A 14454-nucleotide genomic window follows, 5' to 3' on the forward strand; every position below is an offset into this window, starting at 1 on the left:
TGCACCTTGCTGTGAACCTATGAACCACAGTTTGGAAATCATGATCACAGGTGTCAGAGATGAAAAATACTGAATAATAGGAGAGGCCACCTTCCTGCAAATGCGGGAGGTAGCTCCAGGTGTTTTGATAACACTGTTTTCCTGTTGAATAAAATGTAGTCACTGTGTACGCTTTAGGAATAGATGTACAATTAAAAAGCAACCCCCATGCTCCCTTACAGACAAATTGGTATCTAATCCTAGCAATATATTAGGGCTAAGGAAATATCTGCTGAAATTTCTCCTTGTTGTTCTTTACCTTTCTTGGTCCTCCAATACTGATTTTTTTCGAATGGAGATTAATCTTATCTGGCTCTTCTTAGCATGTATTTTAGCCAATGTACATTAGGTGCAGCTGAAGTATTGATGTGGTCTGTGCGATCCCTCTAGTATGAGTAATTACCCTTAAATCATTTGGGCTGCTTGACAGAATGCAGACAAAACCACAGATAAACCTTTGCAGAATCAGGAGTTTTTCGATTAGTTTCGTTAGAATGAAAATTAGGTTTTAATGTAAACTGTTCTTTTGCTTCCAGAGAAAACTACTAATGATAAAAAAGAGGAGGCTATTTCTTTTTTTTTTTCCTATAAAGAGGTTCACAAAAGTGACATGTCTATACCATTTGTTTTAATGCATCTACTTAACTTAAATTGCTGAATTATCTTTCACGGATAAGATTCCCCAGTTCTCTAAATTGTTCAAACGTACGCTGAAACAAGACTTTCCAAAGAATCTATTTAACAGAACAAGGGATTTATCTCAGTTGCTAAAATTACCTTTAAGAAACTGTTCCTGTGTTAAGTGGGGCCCTTTTCCCAGGGACATAGATGTTCACCCTATTCTGGACTGAACTTTTCCAATTCACTGCAGCACAATCCTGCAGACAATTTGTGGCTGGTGTGCATGTCTGACAGGTTGTCTGCCTCTCAAAATGCCTTATCATAGAATAGTTTTGGTGTGAAGTGACCTTCAAAGGTCATCCAGTCCAACCCCCTGCAATGAACAGGGACATCTTCAACTAGATCAGGTTGCTCAGAGCCCCGTCCAGCCTGGCCTGGAATGTCGTCAGGGATGGGGCATTTACCACCTCTCTGGGCAACCTGGGCCAGTGTTTCACCACCCTCAGTGTAAAAGATTTCTTTCTCATGTCTGACCTGAATCTCCTCTCTTTTAGTTTAAAACCATTGCCCCTTGTCCTGTCGTAACAGGCCCTACTAAAAAGTCTGTCTCCATCTTTCTTGTAGGTCCCTTTTTAGTACTGAATGGCCACAATAAGGTCTCCTCGGATCCTTCTCTTCTCCAGGCTGAACAACCTTGACTCTCTCAGCCTTTCCTCACAGGAGAGGTGTTCCAGCCCTCTGATCATTTTTGTGGCCTCCTCTGGACCCTCTCCAACAGGTCTCATTTACTTTGCATGTTGAAGAACAGCCGGTTTTGACTCCAGCTTTTACTGCCTTGCCTTAGGCTCCCTGGGCTCTCTGTGAGGAGGTCTGAACCATCCACAGTGGTCATGCCAATGACTTTATCTTTCCAGAGCATCCTTCTTTCTGAAATAAACTTGTCATGCTTCTTGCAAGAAACATACTGCCTTCAGTATGTTTCATGCAGGTTTGTCTCTTTGAAGTGGGCTATGAATGCTCTCCAGTGACGTTCAGTGGGAGTGCACCTGGCCTAGGCATGTGTTTACACGGTGCTGTGGTGTAATTTGGTCTATTGGAAATGCAAGTTTATAATTGCTGTAAAATGGCAGTAAAGTCTGGATTTTGATTTTGCAGTTCTTTCATTCTCCCCAGCCTTTAAACAGTGGATTGATCAGGCTCTTCTTCACTACAGTTACATGTAGGTGACTTTTGTAGTCAAAAAACATTGGTCCAATCCACATTGGAAGATTTTGTGTGGCTCTGTGGCAGCATGGGCAATGCTCTTCAGGTCAGCCCTGACATCTCCAAAAGTGCAAGCTGCTTCCTTCCATCATGTCTCTGCCTGTACAGCATGTGGCTACAGAAAAGGCATCTTGGTTGCCTTGATCTCATCATAATCACTGCTGCTTCTGTGGAAAAAGCCTAATGACCTGTGCTTATATTATCCAAATCTGAAATCCTCCTTTGTGATCCACAGGAAAGGGGAGAAATCATGTTTGCAGCTTAGGAGTGAGTGCGGCTCAAAGGCCATCCATAGAAATGAGATGAATAGCAATTCTTAATCCCATGTAACCAATTACTTTGTGTTGCTATTTAAAACTCTGTTATTGAGCAAAGAAGGGCATTCATTGAAATAGAAAAGTGGTGGAAGATGGTAGAAGAGCAGGGTGATAGAATGACTGGGCCCTGTGGCATTCATTTCTCCTTGCCCTTTTGGTCCCTTTCTTTCTTTGATGTAATTGTTGGCTGTACCTCCTTTAGGTGGTCAGATAATAACATTATCTACTTAGGGAAAAAAATGTTGGCAATTGTGCATTCATTATGTTGTGAACTTTTCATAAGAACTGTGAAAGGAAGGTAGTGAAACTGAGCCCTAGCATTACTCTACTGAAGTTATATTTGGATGTATTTGGCCCTGGAATTTGCTGGTCATTTAATATGATAGTCCTTGGAAGAACTTCTCTTTCAACTCTGTGCCTCATTAAGAAGATTCATATCTGGGATAACGAAAAATAATATATTTTTTTGAATCTGCTTGAATTTGTGTTTCATCAAGCAAAGCTATTTCTCTCAGCATTTTTCCTGTCCCTCAGTTTCACTTACGTAATGCTCACTTATGTAAGAAAAAGTAAAAACAATCAACCAAATCCAACTCTTCCTTTGCCCTGAATCTGTGGTCCCAGGGTCAGCAAGGAAATTGGTTTGCAATGAGAAGGTCAGTGAGGTAAAAATGTCTATTGAATTTTAAGTTTGCAGCAATACAACAGAAAGATTGCAATTGTATTTCCTGTTAGCTGAAGAAGGTGGGAGAGGATAAGGACAGCAAGAAGAACTTTTTCAAATACATAGCAGATAAAACTAATACCAGAGGCAATGTAGGCCCACTGATGAATGAGGTGGGTGCCCTGGTGGCAGAAGACACAGAGAAGGCAGAATTGCTGAATGCCGCCTTTGTCTCTGTCTACTCCGCTGGAGGCTGTCCTGGGGAACCCTGTACCCCTGAGACCCCGGATGAAGCCAGGTTAATGGAGGAGTTTGCTTTAGTCGATGAGGACTGGGTTAGGGAACAATTAAGTAGTCTGGACGTCCATAAATCCATGGGTCCAGATGGGATGCATCCGCGGGTGCTGAGGGAGCTGGCTGAAGTCATTGCTAGACCGCTATCCATCATTTTTGCCAAGTCTTGGTTGGGAAACGGGAGAGGTGCCCGAGGATTGGAGGAAAGCAAATGTCACTCCAGTCTTTAAAAAGGGCAAGAAGGAGGACCCGGGTAATTATAGACCGGTCAGCCTCACCTCTGTCCCTGGGAAAGTAATGGAACAGCTTATCCTTGGTGCCATCTCAAGGCACATCAGGGATAAGAGGGTCATTAGGGGCAGTCAACATGGCTTTACCAAGGGTAAGTCATGCTTGACCAACCTCATAGCCTTTTATGAGAATGTAACAAGGTGGATGGATGATGGCAGAGCGGTGGATGTGGTCTACCTTGACTTCAGTAAAGCCTTTGACACAGTCCCTCACAGCATCCTCACAGCTAAATTGAGGAGGTGTGGTCTCGACAATAGAGTAGTGAGGTGGGTTGCAAACTGGCTTAAAGAGAGAAGCCAGAGAGTGGTGGTCAATGGTGCGGAGTCCAGTTGGAGGCCAGTATCTAGTGGAGTGCCTCAGGGGTCAGTACTGGGGCCAATATTATTCAATATATTCATTAATGATTTAGACGAGGGAATTGAGTGTACTATCAGCAAGTTTGCTGATGACACTAAGCTGGGAGGAGTGGCTGACACGCCAGAAGGCTGTGCCGCCATCCAGCGGGACCTGGACAGGCTGGAGAGTTGGGCGGGGGATAATCTGATGGAATTTAACAAGGGAAAGTGTAGAGTCCTGCATCTGGGCAGGAACAATCCCAAGTTCCAGTATAGGTTGGGGCATGACCTATTAGAGAGCAGTGTAGGGGAAAGGGACCTGGGGGTCCTGGTGGACAACAGGATGACCATGAGCCAGCACTGTGCCCTTGTGGCCAGGAAGGCTAATGGCATCCTTGGGTGTATTACAAGGGGGGTGGTCAGTAGATCGAGAGAGGTCCTCCTTCCCCTCTACTCCGCCCTGGTGAGACCCCATCTGGAATATTGTGCTCAGTTCTGGGCCCCTCAGTTCAAGAAGGACAGGGAACTGCTGGAGAGGGTCCAGCGTAGGGCAACAAAGATGATTAAGGGAGTGGAGCATCTCCCTTATGAAGAAAGGCTGAGGGAGCTGGGGCTCTTTAGTTTGGAGAAGAGGAGACTGAGGGGTGACCTTATTAATGTTTATAAATATATAAAGGGTGAGTGCCATGAGGATGGAGTCAGGCTCTTCTCAGTGGCAAACAATGATAGGACAAGGGGCAATGGGATCAAGCTGGAACACAAGAGGTTCCACTTAAATTTGAGAAAGAACTTCTTCTCAGTGAGGGTAACAGAGCACTGGAACAGGCTACCCAGGGAGGTTGTGGAGTCTCCTTCCCTGGAGACATTCAAAACCCACCTGGACACATTCCTGTGCGACCTCACCTAGGCGTTCCTGCTCCAGCAGGGGGATTGGACTAGATGATCTTTTGAGGTCCCTTCCAATCCCAAACATACTGTGATACTGTGATACTGTGAGAGGATAAGCTATTGTATAGTGAAAAGTCAATGTGAAAGTGAATTTATGTCTTTAGCAGTGAGGGATTACAAATCTCAATTTTGATTTTTAATTATGTTGATGTATTGGTACTTTTAAAGGACATTTATGAGACTTAGAATTAGATGTCAAGAAGACATGGTTACTGTCTAAATAAGTAAAATTTATGTGACAATTTAAAAGCATCTTCCAGCAAGGGAAACAGACTGAGGAAAAAAACAGCTCAGAAACATTCAAACCATATTTTTTTGCATGTTCTAAGACTAATTTTGATCTTTGGCTATTAGAATAAAATGGAATGATCTTCTGTTCAATGGTCAAACAAGGAAATTGGTCATTTTCACATCATAATCGCATGTTTGTGTAGGAATCATTCTACTTTTTCGTGTCAATCAATCAAGAAGAGTCCAGGACAGATAGATGACTTCACAGCAAACTGCCACATTTATCAGTCTTGTGTGGCTTCTGGTGATCTTGCTTGCTGCCTGAATGATGACATTTCTGGCTTTCTTTCAACTTCTTATCTATAGTGAATGTTTCTGATTTTGATTACCTGAGAGGATTTTCAAGTGCTGAGACACTGTGATGAACAAATAATATTAAAGAAGTTTTAAATTCATGGCTTTGCTAATTGATTTTATTTGATTAATTTGGTTTCGAACATACACTCTCAAGCTCTTGTTGCTAACATGGGGGCGCGTGGCTGCAACACATCTTATCGTAAGCAAACTGTGTAGGGGGCATGAGACTGCTGACACTCTCTTAGCTCAGATTAGAGCTCCCTGCTGTTGTCCCTGATGCATCACAAAATGACATTCAAAACCTGAAAAACTCAAAACAAGCAATAAGCAGCTCTGGGAAACCTTTAGCTTGAAAAGTAGGAATTATAACAGAAAGATGACATTATGCACAATAGGTAAATAAATACATTATTGGAATGTTCTGCTGCTCACTTCTAACTTGCTGTTCCCCATTGCCTAGAAAAATGCATCTTGGCATGGTAAACAAAAGAAGACAGAAATGTGGTCGTATGGCATAACTTTAGGAGAGTGTTTGGTTACATTTGAGCAGAAGATGTGTGTTCACTAAAAGATTGATTTTAACAGTTTTTGCTGTTAATGAAACATGACACAGACCTCATTCATGACAAATTTCTCTGTTTTTGGAGTTATTTAATTTCTCTGTTGCTGTGTATTATTCATCAAATCAGTGTTTATTTCTTATAATTATTCACAATTTCTCAGATTGGTCATGTGCTACAATTTCTGTTCTGTCATCAGCAGACCAAAACCGTAGCACTCCCTAGTAGCTACTCAAGTGCTTTTTGATTCTGACAAGACATTTTGGTAAACAAAAATCCAGCACTATTAATTTTTGCTTTTAAGTGCTCTGTTGAAAGAATTATGGGGCACTAATTAACTGCTTCCCGCTTTTATCACTGTCAGGCTAAAAACTGAACTCAGCACTCAGTGAAAAAGTTGCAGTGTACCAACCTACAAAGATCAATTATTCAGTTGAGTCCCTGTGACATTGCACAAAACTGTTGAATTTTGCAAGCAGCTGTTTTCTTCCTAATGGTTAATAATATGGTTATGTGGGGTTTGTCTTCATTAGACCTCTTAGACCAATTGTGGAAAGATGCCAGTAACATGCAAGCTTCAATCCTCTTTGGGGCTGGACAGCTGTTTCTTCGTGTAAACCTCTATTTAAATGGAGGAAGGCTTTTAATGTCAGCAATGATTTTTTTTACATTATAAGGTTGAAGAGTTAAGCCCACTAGACAGCCAGACTTTGAAAATAAATGTGTCACACAGATGCAGTCACAGTTGAGCAGGAGGCCATGCATGGGGCTTAAAAAACTGACATGAGGAGTAGCTATCTATGTAAGATGAAGTAAATATCTCAGTGGCTCTCAATGAAGCTTTTTCTTTGAAAAACTGTTCCCTGTGCTTCATTCCTGGCTGATGTGCCTGTGTACGGGTGGCAGCTCTGACACAGTGAATAATTTGTGGGAATCAGAACTTTGCACTAACAAGTGGTCAGATTATACTAATTAATAAGAATTCAGTTTTGTCCCCAGCTTTTGGCCATGTAGGTGTGCAAAATCTTAACGTGTGGAAGAATAGTTGAGTCTTCACTGACAGTGACTGGGGAGAATTAAAGTATTGGAAATGCAGAGCCCCAACACATATCGCTGCATCAGCTGGACATGTGAAGAGACAACCACTGTGGCACTGCTGTTGGACAATAAACAGTCTGCATGATAAAATTTTCCATGGGCCCAGGCCCTGCACTTGAAGGACTGAGCAAGACAAAACCTGAAAATGTAGACAAAAATAGTTGAGGAATGGAGACATGGAGAGGAAACTGATGTTTGACAGTAAGTTTGGGCTATTCTGCATTAAGACTTGAACCTCACTGAGCCTGAGGGTGGATTGGGGGCCCATGAACTTTGCAGAGCCTAGGAGGAAAAGAGGAGAGAGCCCAGGACAAGGGCAGCTTGGTTTCACAATCCAGTCAAAAGAGAAGCAATGCTGGTGCAACTCTCTTACTATGAATGTCCTGTTCAATTAGTTTACATCAGATGTAGGAGGCGGATGTACAATTCCCACCCTGATCACATACCTCCTAACTCTTGAGTAAGTGTAAGGGCCATCAGGCTCCAAGGCACTCTTGTTTCTGTTTTTGGTCGTTCAGTGTATCACTTTTCTGTCTCTAAATAATGAAACATCCATTGAAAGAGGAACTGTAACTTGGATATTTTATTTTCTAGGTAGATTTCCTTATAATTAGCATGGTTTTGTTTATCTCTTCCTATTGCTTTTCCTTATATTTTGCTGAAACTGTAAGTACCTTAAGAAAGAGAAGAGGAAGGGGTTTCAGGATACTGTCTTTCCTAGTAGTAAGGACAGTCCAGTGAGAGATTAGTTAACCCTAAAATATAAAATATTGTCTCATCCTCTGCTCAGGCTACTGGAGAGCTGCTGCTGAGCATGGACGAGGGAGAGAGGACTCTGAGACACTGGTGGGAGGAGAAGCACCTGGAAGGAGAGATATCAATAAAATGCAGAGACAGTAAGAATAGTAAGAAGGATGAATGGAAACCCTTCCATGTGGCTACAGAGCAATGCTGGGCGAAGCTGAAATGCAGCATGAAACACAACGTGAGGCCGGGGTGTAAGTGAGCTATGGAGTGAATTGGATAAAAGAAAGTTAATATTGTGATTGTAAGTTAGACTCTGATACAATCAGTCCTCAGTCAGGATAAAAAATTCCTCGCTCCACCCAAAGCTGCAGTTAACAAAAGCGTGTGAAACTGTCAGTCCCAAACCTGGAAGCAAGCCATAGTTAATGGCTCTCCTTGCTTATGCTTGAATGCCTTGCTCTAGTGAGTGCTTACAGCTTGGTCTTCCAAACAAAAATAAGACTTATTGGCAAGATAAAAACATGGAAGGCCATGATCCCTCCAAAAATAAAACAATTCCTGCAAGGGGTACAGAAAGAAACCTTCCCTTCCTTTATTTTTTCATAGTTTACTGCTAGGAGCAGATGTTTTAGAGCATGGTTCTGCTTGGTGATAGAGATGTGTTCCAGTCTGCCTGACACTTTAAATGCCTCTTCCATTAGAATTAATTAGCATCAGAGTGCTTTGTCTTCTTGTGTTAGGAGTACTGGAAATCATCCCTTAGCCACAACAAACATTTCCAGGATAGTGATGGTCATACATTTAAGAACTGAAGTTCATGTTAAATTGAATGTAGTTGATGGAAAAATAGATTAATGCAGATGGAAGAAATTAGCCAGTGAATTAGAAAAAAATAGGGTCACAGTCTGTAGTCTGGCAAATCATATGGCTTTTTTTAAAAACCTGCTATTCATAAGGAGCTCAAGTGATTTACTCTCTGAAATACAGCAAAAGCTGATAAATGAGTCACTGAAATGCTACAGACAGTGACCAAGCAAGCAATTCTCTGCTTGATAGGTACTAATGGGACTGCGGGGGCAACCTGTGATAATTGTGCTAATGGACCAGCACAAGTCAGAGACCATGCAGAGCTCTGTCCACAGCAGGTCGGAGCTCAGGCAAGGACAGTGCAGTGAGCTGGAGCCAGGTCTGTCAGAACTGGGTAGGTTCAGAATTAATGCACTTGGGATTCTTTTTTTTTTTTCCCCTTTTTTTTCTTTGTACATGGTTTATATGATTTCTTCTGGATGGGGTCAGATAGAAAACAGATTGGCAGTTTGAGCAACTCAGTTTTCAGAAGTGCAGCAGAAGTAGTGACTCAGTACTGTCTGTGAATTAGCATCGTTCAGAAGCAGCTGTGAAAGGCTGAAGGTTTTGCTCCCACTTCCTGAAGTACCCACTTTCCCATGTGAGTCGGTAAGGACAGCAGACACAGTCCATCTGGCATTCTCTCTCTGGCATCCTTGAGCGGAGTTTTTGTAAGGACTCGCTTGCCACAAGTGAAGCTCTGGCAATGGTGGAGTATGAAAGTATTTGTCCTGGATGGTCATGCTGGCACTTGCATTGAACTGGTATGTCTGGCAGGGCATTGCACTTGCTGTTTGACGAGGAAGCGCTATGCCATTCAAGAATTTATTGTAAGAAGTCTAATCCTGGATTAATACAATACTTCCTTGAATAGGATAGGTAAATATTTCTCGGTGATTTTTCCACCCACTCCTCTGGTTTTATGTAATTTATTTTCTCTGCTGCTTAGGAAATACAGAAATAAAAGCAGCTTCAAATATTCTTTTGTCTCTAATCTTTCTAAGAACAACTCTACCTCCTCATCCATGTCAATGACACGTGAGCTGCAATCCTCTTTATATTGACAGCTGGTTCATGATGTAAACCTCTTACAGTGAAAAAGCATGAACCTGAATTTAGTGAATCTGTCTGATAAAAGGAACAGTAAACCCAGAATGGAGGGTAGCAAGGAATGCACTTCTGTTTTCTCTGATGTGTCTTCAATCGTGTAAGCTAAAACAGCAGGGCTATGTTGTAATGGTATATAAATACACAGTTTTGTTGCATCCATTGGGAGCACGTGGCTTCTTTGCCAGGCTGCTCTGTGTGTTGTATGTAGTGCCTCCCAGTGCTCTCCAGCACAGGCCAACAAGACCAAATGCTCTACACAGAAGTGGTGGAATTTGTGAATTTTAGACAATGCTTTCAGCTACTTGGCATACGGTAGTTTGTGCCCAAAAATAAGCTAAGCCAGAACTGTAAGGCATGTTTCAGAGTAAAGATTTTGAACATCAGCACGTGGAAAACTATTATTTTAACCATGAATAAAATGGCAGCATAAACCCGCTACAAATCTCTTCATACTTGTATAAAAGTATTGAAGAGAATTACAGGGCCAGAACTATTCCAACTAGCCCGTTTTGACAGAAGACAGGCTACCCTTGGCAGAAAAGAATGATAGTTTGTCATAAGGATTTGTATGTGAGTATCATGCTAATGGCAATTTTGAACCTATAGGTCTGTCAACAAAAGCTGAAAAAGCTCCACTGATGTCGTTAGACCTGTCATGCTTTCCTTCAGCAGGAAATCTGATGGTTGTGAGGCAGAACACGTAAGAAATCCACCTCAAAACCAGGCAACAAATATAACAATTTATTTGCAATTTAGATTAGAACTGATCATTTAATTTTCTTGATGTATAAATTCAACAAATGTTTTAGGCTCAAGCAGACAGAAAAGAGAATTCTATCTCTTCATGCTTGTAAAACACTGTATGAGTCTGGAGAGATTTAGGTCATAAATACTCTGCTTTGAGATAATAAAATTAAGCATTGACACCAGCTTCATTATATGTAGTGGAATTTATTTACTTGTATGCAGAAGTAATCATCAGGATCCTACCTGTGCTGCATATGTATCTCTTTGGGGATGCAGTCTTTATTAGTACCATGATCTACATTGCATTTAACCTTCATTAACAAGACAGCTGCAAGTAGGAGCATACCTTGTCTTATTGAGGTTACAATGTTTGGTTACTGGACAAAATAAATTAGTATATAAACTGGAGTAACACTACAAAGCTGGGACTGCAACCATACTTCTTGCAATGAAGAACAAATGTTGATGGAGTCCATTTTTCATTTCTAAATCACTGACCTTTTTAAAACTTAGTATGTCTATATGCTTTTGTCTTAATGTAAAGCCTGTTCTTTTAGCTTTGCCATGTGTCATGATATTTTTTCTCTTCAGCCCACGCAATTTCCTAATGCTTCTGGAGGAGATAATTCCTGTAGCTTTAGTTCTTCCACTGTTCTGATTAACTTTCACATTGCATAACCTTTAAATAGTACAATTTTTTTTTATTCTTTGTGATAATGTGCTGTGGACTTCTGCTTCTCCTAGACTTTTTTTTTTTTTTTTGTTTGTATTTGTTTTTAAAACATTTCTTTGCAATTATAACCTACTTTAAGAGCCGTGACTCAAATGTGATTCCATTATTTGGGCTTTAGAGATGTTATTTTTGTGCAGAGGAATGAACATTATTCTGTGTTGATTCTTGAGGTGCAGAAGAGCTACCTTATACATTAACTTTGAAGAATTTAGTCTGGTTATGGTCATTTTAGTGTTTCTCCATTTTTTTTTGTAATTTTGTGTATTATTCTGCCTCCTAGAGCATCCCCTTGTCTTTTTCCTTTGCCTTTACATATTGTCCGAGTATCCCTCAATTTTCCTGTATTGCAAAGACATTTTTTAGTGCAGTGGCTGTTTATCTCGGCAACAGTTTCTAGAATTGTTTTATTCAAAAGATATATGGAAAACTGTGTTTTGTTAGTACTATACTTTATCCAACTTTCAGGTATTTGAAGTGTGTCTCAGGCTTCTGTTTTTTGGAGGTGCTGTTGATTCAAGAGCAGTAAACATTTTTTGATCTATTTCAGTTTAAAATCAAGTATCTGCTGAACTGCCTGGTCCAACATGTAGCAAAGGACAAGCTTTAGGTCATTTTAAATGAAAAGCCTGTTTTTTCATGCTTTTTAAAATGCTAATGTGTTTTGGATTGAAAATTAATAGATTATTTGGCCCTATATCTGCCTGAAGAAACAAAACATTTCTAAACTTTCTTCTGTCATTAACTGTCTAAATTAGCTGTGCTCCACAGCATTGCTGCCAGGGTGAGACCAGTAACAGACATCCTTCGTCTCACTTCTCCCTCTTTTGGAGACAGTCATATCAGTCTTGCTTCTTTAATGGGGTTCATTTGTAAGGACCTGCTGCTTTTTTCATCTGTCTCTGTGTATAGCAGCTTGGAGCCTTCAGCTTTAATGAAGGGAAGAAGACAGAAAGAAGCTGATGACAATGGGCAGCTATGTCAGCATGGGGTTTCCCCTTTGCTGCAGATAATCTCTTGCTGAAGAATTGTGGTTTTTTTTGTTTTTTTGTTTTTTTTAAGTTAGCAATACTGGCACTTTTCCTTTTCTCTTTTCCTTTGGGAGCACAGAATGAGGTTTTGTTTATGCAACCTCATGGCTGGATGGCCAGAAATTTTCATGCGTATGCAAAGACTAATTATCCATATGGCTACTGAGCAAAATCCTACCGTGTTTTTTTTTTTTTTTGATGATCAATGTCCGGGATTTATTTAGCGTTAGGAAAGGTTTTTTTGTTTTCTTTTTTTTTAAAGACTATTCATAGCAGATATTATGGAATTTCTCATCTAGAGTATGTAATGTCAGGAGCAAGATGGGAGGAAAGCACCTCTGTGAGACTATGGAGTAACTGAAGTGTCACTCTACATAGGACCAAAGGGAATGCAGAGAGTCTGGCATCTATATGGCTGGGAGTAAAGTTGTGCATCATTACTACAAGGAAACATGATGTATAGTTAAAATGTGTTGCCAGAACAAAGCCATCTGCCATGTAGGAAAAGGAATATCCTTCTGAGCCCCAAAGTGTATGATTTTGGTTTTTGACTTTTCCATGCACAAGAATATGTTCTTACCTGGAGAAGGATTACAGCTTAAATCAGGAGGAAGGGAAGCTGTAATGGCATCATTATTCTGTGTTTTTGTGATCAGTTTCCCCACCTGTGGGGGGAGGCTTGCTGAATATAATTTGCGTGCTACTCTGCATGAGAAAAGGAAATTCTCAGTGTTTCTTTGGAATGCATTATTTAAAATTGATGCTGTATTTTTCTTCTTCCTCCCTCCCTCCCTTTTTAAATTTTCTTTGAGAATCTCAGTTGAATGTGTTTACGAGCTCAGATCTTGTGTTTCAAATTCACCTCCCATTAGCACTGACTCAAAAATATGTATTTTAAAGCTGCTTGTTAACATAAATTAGATAGCTCCTTCTCTGACATTATAGCCTTGAGGTACCTGTAAATATCTGAGACCTTTCAAGGCAGAAGATGTCTGGTAGCAAATGAGAACACAATAGTATAGAATGAGTTTCCTGAGATTTGTAAATTGCATATGTTAACATGTTACAGTGATCTTAGTGAAGGGCTACTGCAGGGAAGAACACCATCTTTGTGAGATAAAACTACACTTATTCTTGAATGGTTTCACAGAATATTCTTTGAATATAAGAGCAAATATTGCATTGTTATCAGATATCTTTTTGTTCTGTTCAGTTCCTTTAATTTGATCCTCTGGGTTTTTCAGTGCTTTAAAAAATTTTGTCTCTGATAGAGCCCGATGTGGATTTACTCTATATTGGAACGTACCTGTTCGGAAGTTATGAGGAAATAATGTTTGGAAGGACTTATTCATAGTTCTTTGTATTCCTAATGAATGCTGAATCACTTTTTTTTATTTTTTATTTTTTTTTTAAATCTTCTGTACCAAAAGGATATATCAAGAGCAAATAAAAACTACACTGCAATATAGACATTGTATGTGTGAGGCTTATACATTATTTAGTGAAAAAGTCTTTTTTTAGCTCAAAGTTAATCCTCCAGGTTTCTTGTATAGTCAACATGGGACATGGGGAGGATGGAAATGATTTGAAAAGGTCTCTCCCCTGCCAGTGACTGTAACTATCCTAGACCAGACTTTCAGATGGCAGTTATATGAATAACCTCAGTGTCTTACGCTCAGCCAGAAGCCAAAAAGGAAATCTTAGTACCTCCATTATAATTACAATAATTAATAAATTAAATATAATGAAAGGATGTCCATTATAGTGAAAAAAATCCCATTATTTTATAAACTTAATAGTGTTATTTCAGTATATTATAGCTATATGTCGCATTACAAATTAATTTTAATCTTAAAATTTTACTGTTGTTTCTTGTCTGTCTGTGCTGAGTACTGCATTTAATGCCCAACTTTGAAGATAACTTTGGCATTTTTACTGGGTCCAGTCCACTGACATCAGGATCTACATAAAAGTCATATAAGTTTTCCTTGTTATATTGCAATACTTCATTGGAACCCAACTATTTACCAGATATGAGAGTTCTTGAACTCATCTTGTTTTATTTCATTGTGATCAAAGAACAAAATACAAGTTTCAGCAAGCTCACAATAGTTGGGAGCCATGATGTTTTTTTTTGCAACAAAGCTGAATTTGATGACAACTTGAATTTTTTAAGCTGTGCACTGGCCTACTGCTCTCCTTCTCATCCTTTCTTTAACATGTCT

General features: G+C 40.0%; 1 protein-coding gene across 2 annotated transcripts in view; it reads left to right on the forward strand.

Annotated features, from left to right (window-relative positions):
• Positions 1-14454, forward strand: part of OCA2 (OCA2 melanosomal transmembrane protein) — a 207306-nt gene that overhangs the window by 30898 nt on the left and 161954 nt on the right. The window contains exon 1 of one of the 2 annotated variants that reach the window (XM_071803652.1): positions 8884-8966. The exons of the other annotated variant lie outside the window; for it this stretch is intronic. The gene's annotated coding sequence lies outside the window, so the exon portion shown is untranslated. Of the gene's footprint in view, positions 1-8883; positions 8967-14454 lie in introns of those variants that run through there. 2 annotated transcript variants of the gene reach the window in all.

Source organism: Patagioenas fasciata, chromosome 1 (assembly GCF_037038585.1).
Source record: "Patagioenas fasciata isolate bPatFas1 chromosome 1, bPatFas1.hap1, whole genome shotgun sequence".
In the NCBI taxonomy this organism is placed as follows: Eukaryota; Metazoa; Chordata; class Aves; order Columbiformes; family Columbidae; genus Patagioenas; species Patagioenas fasciata.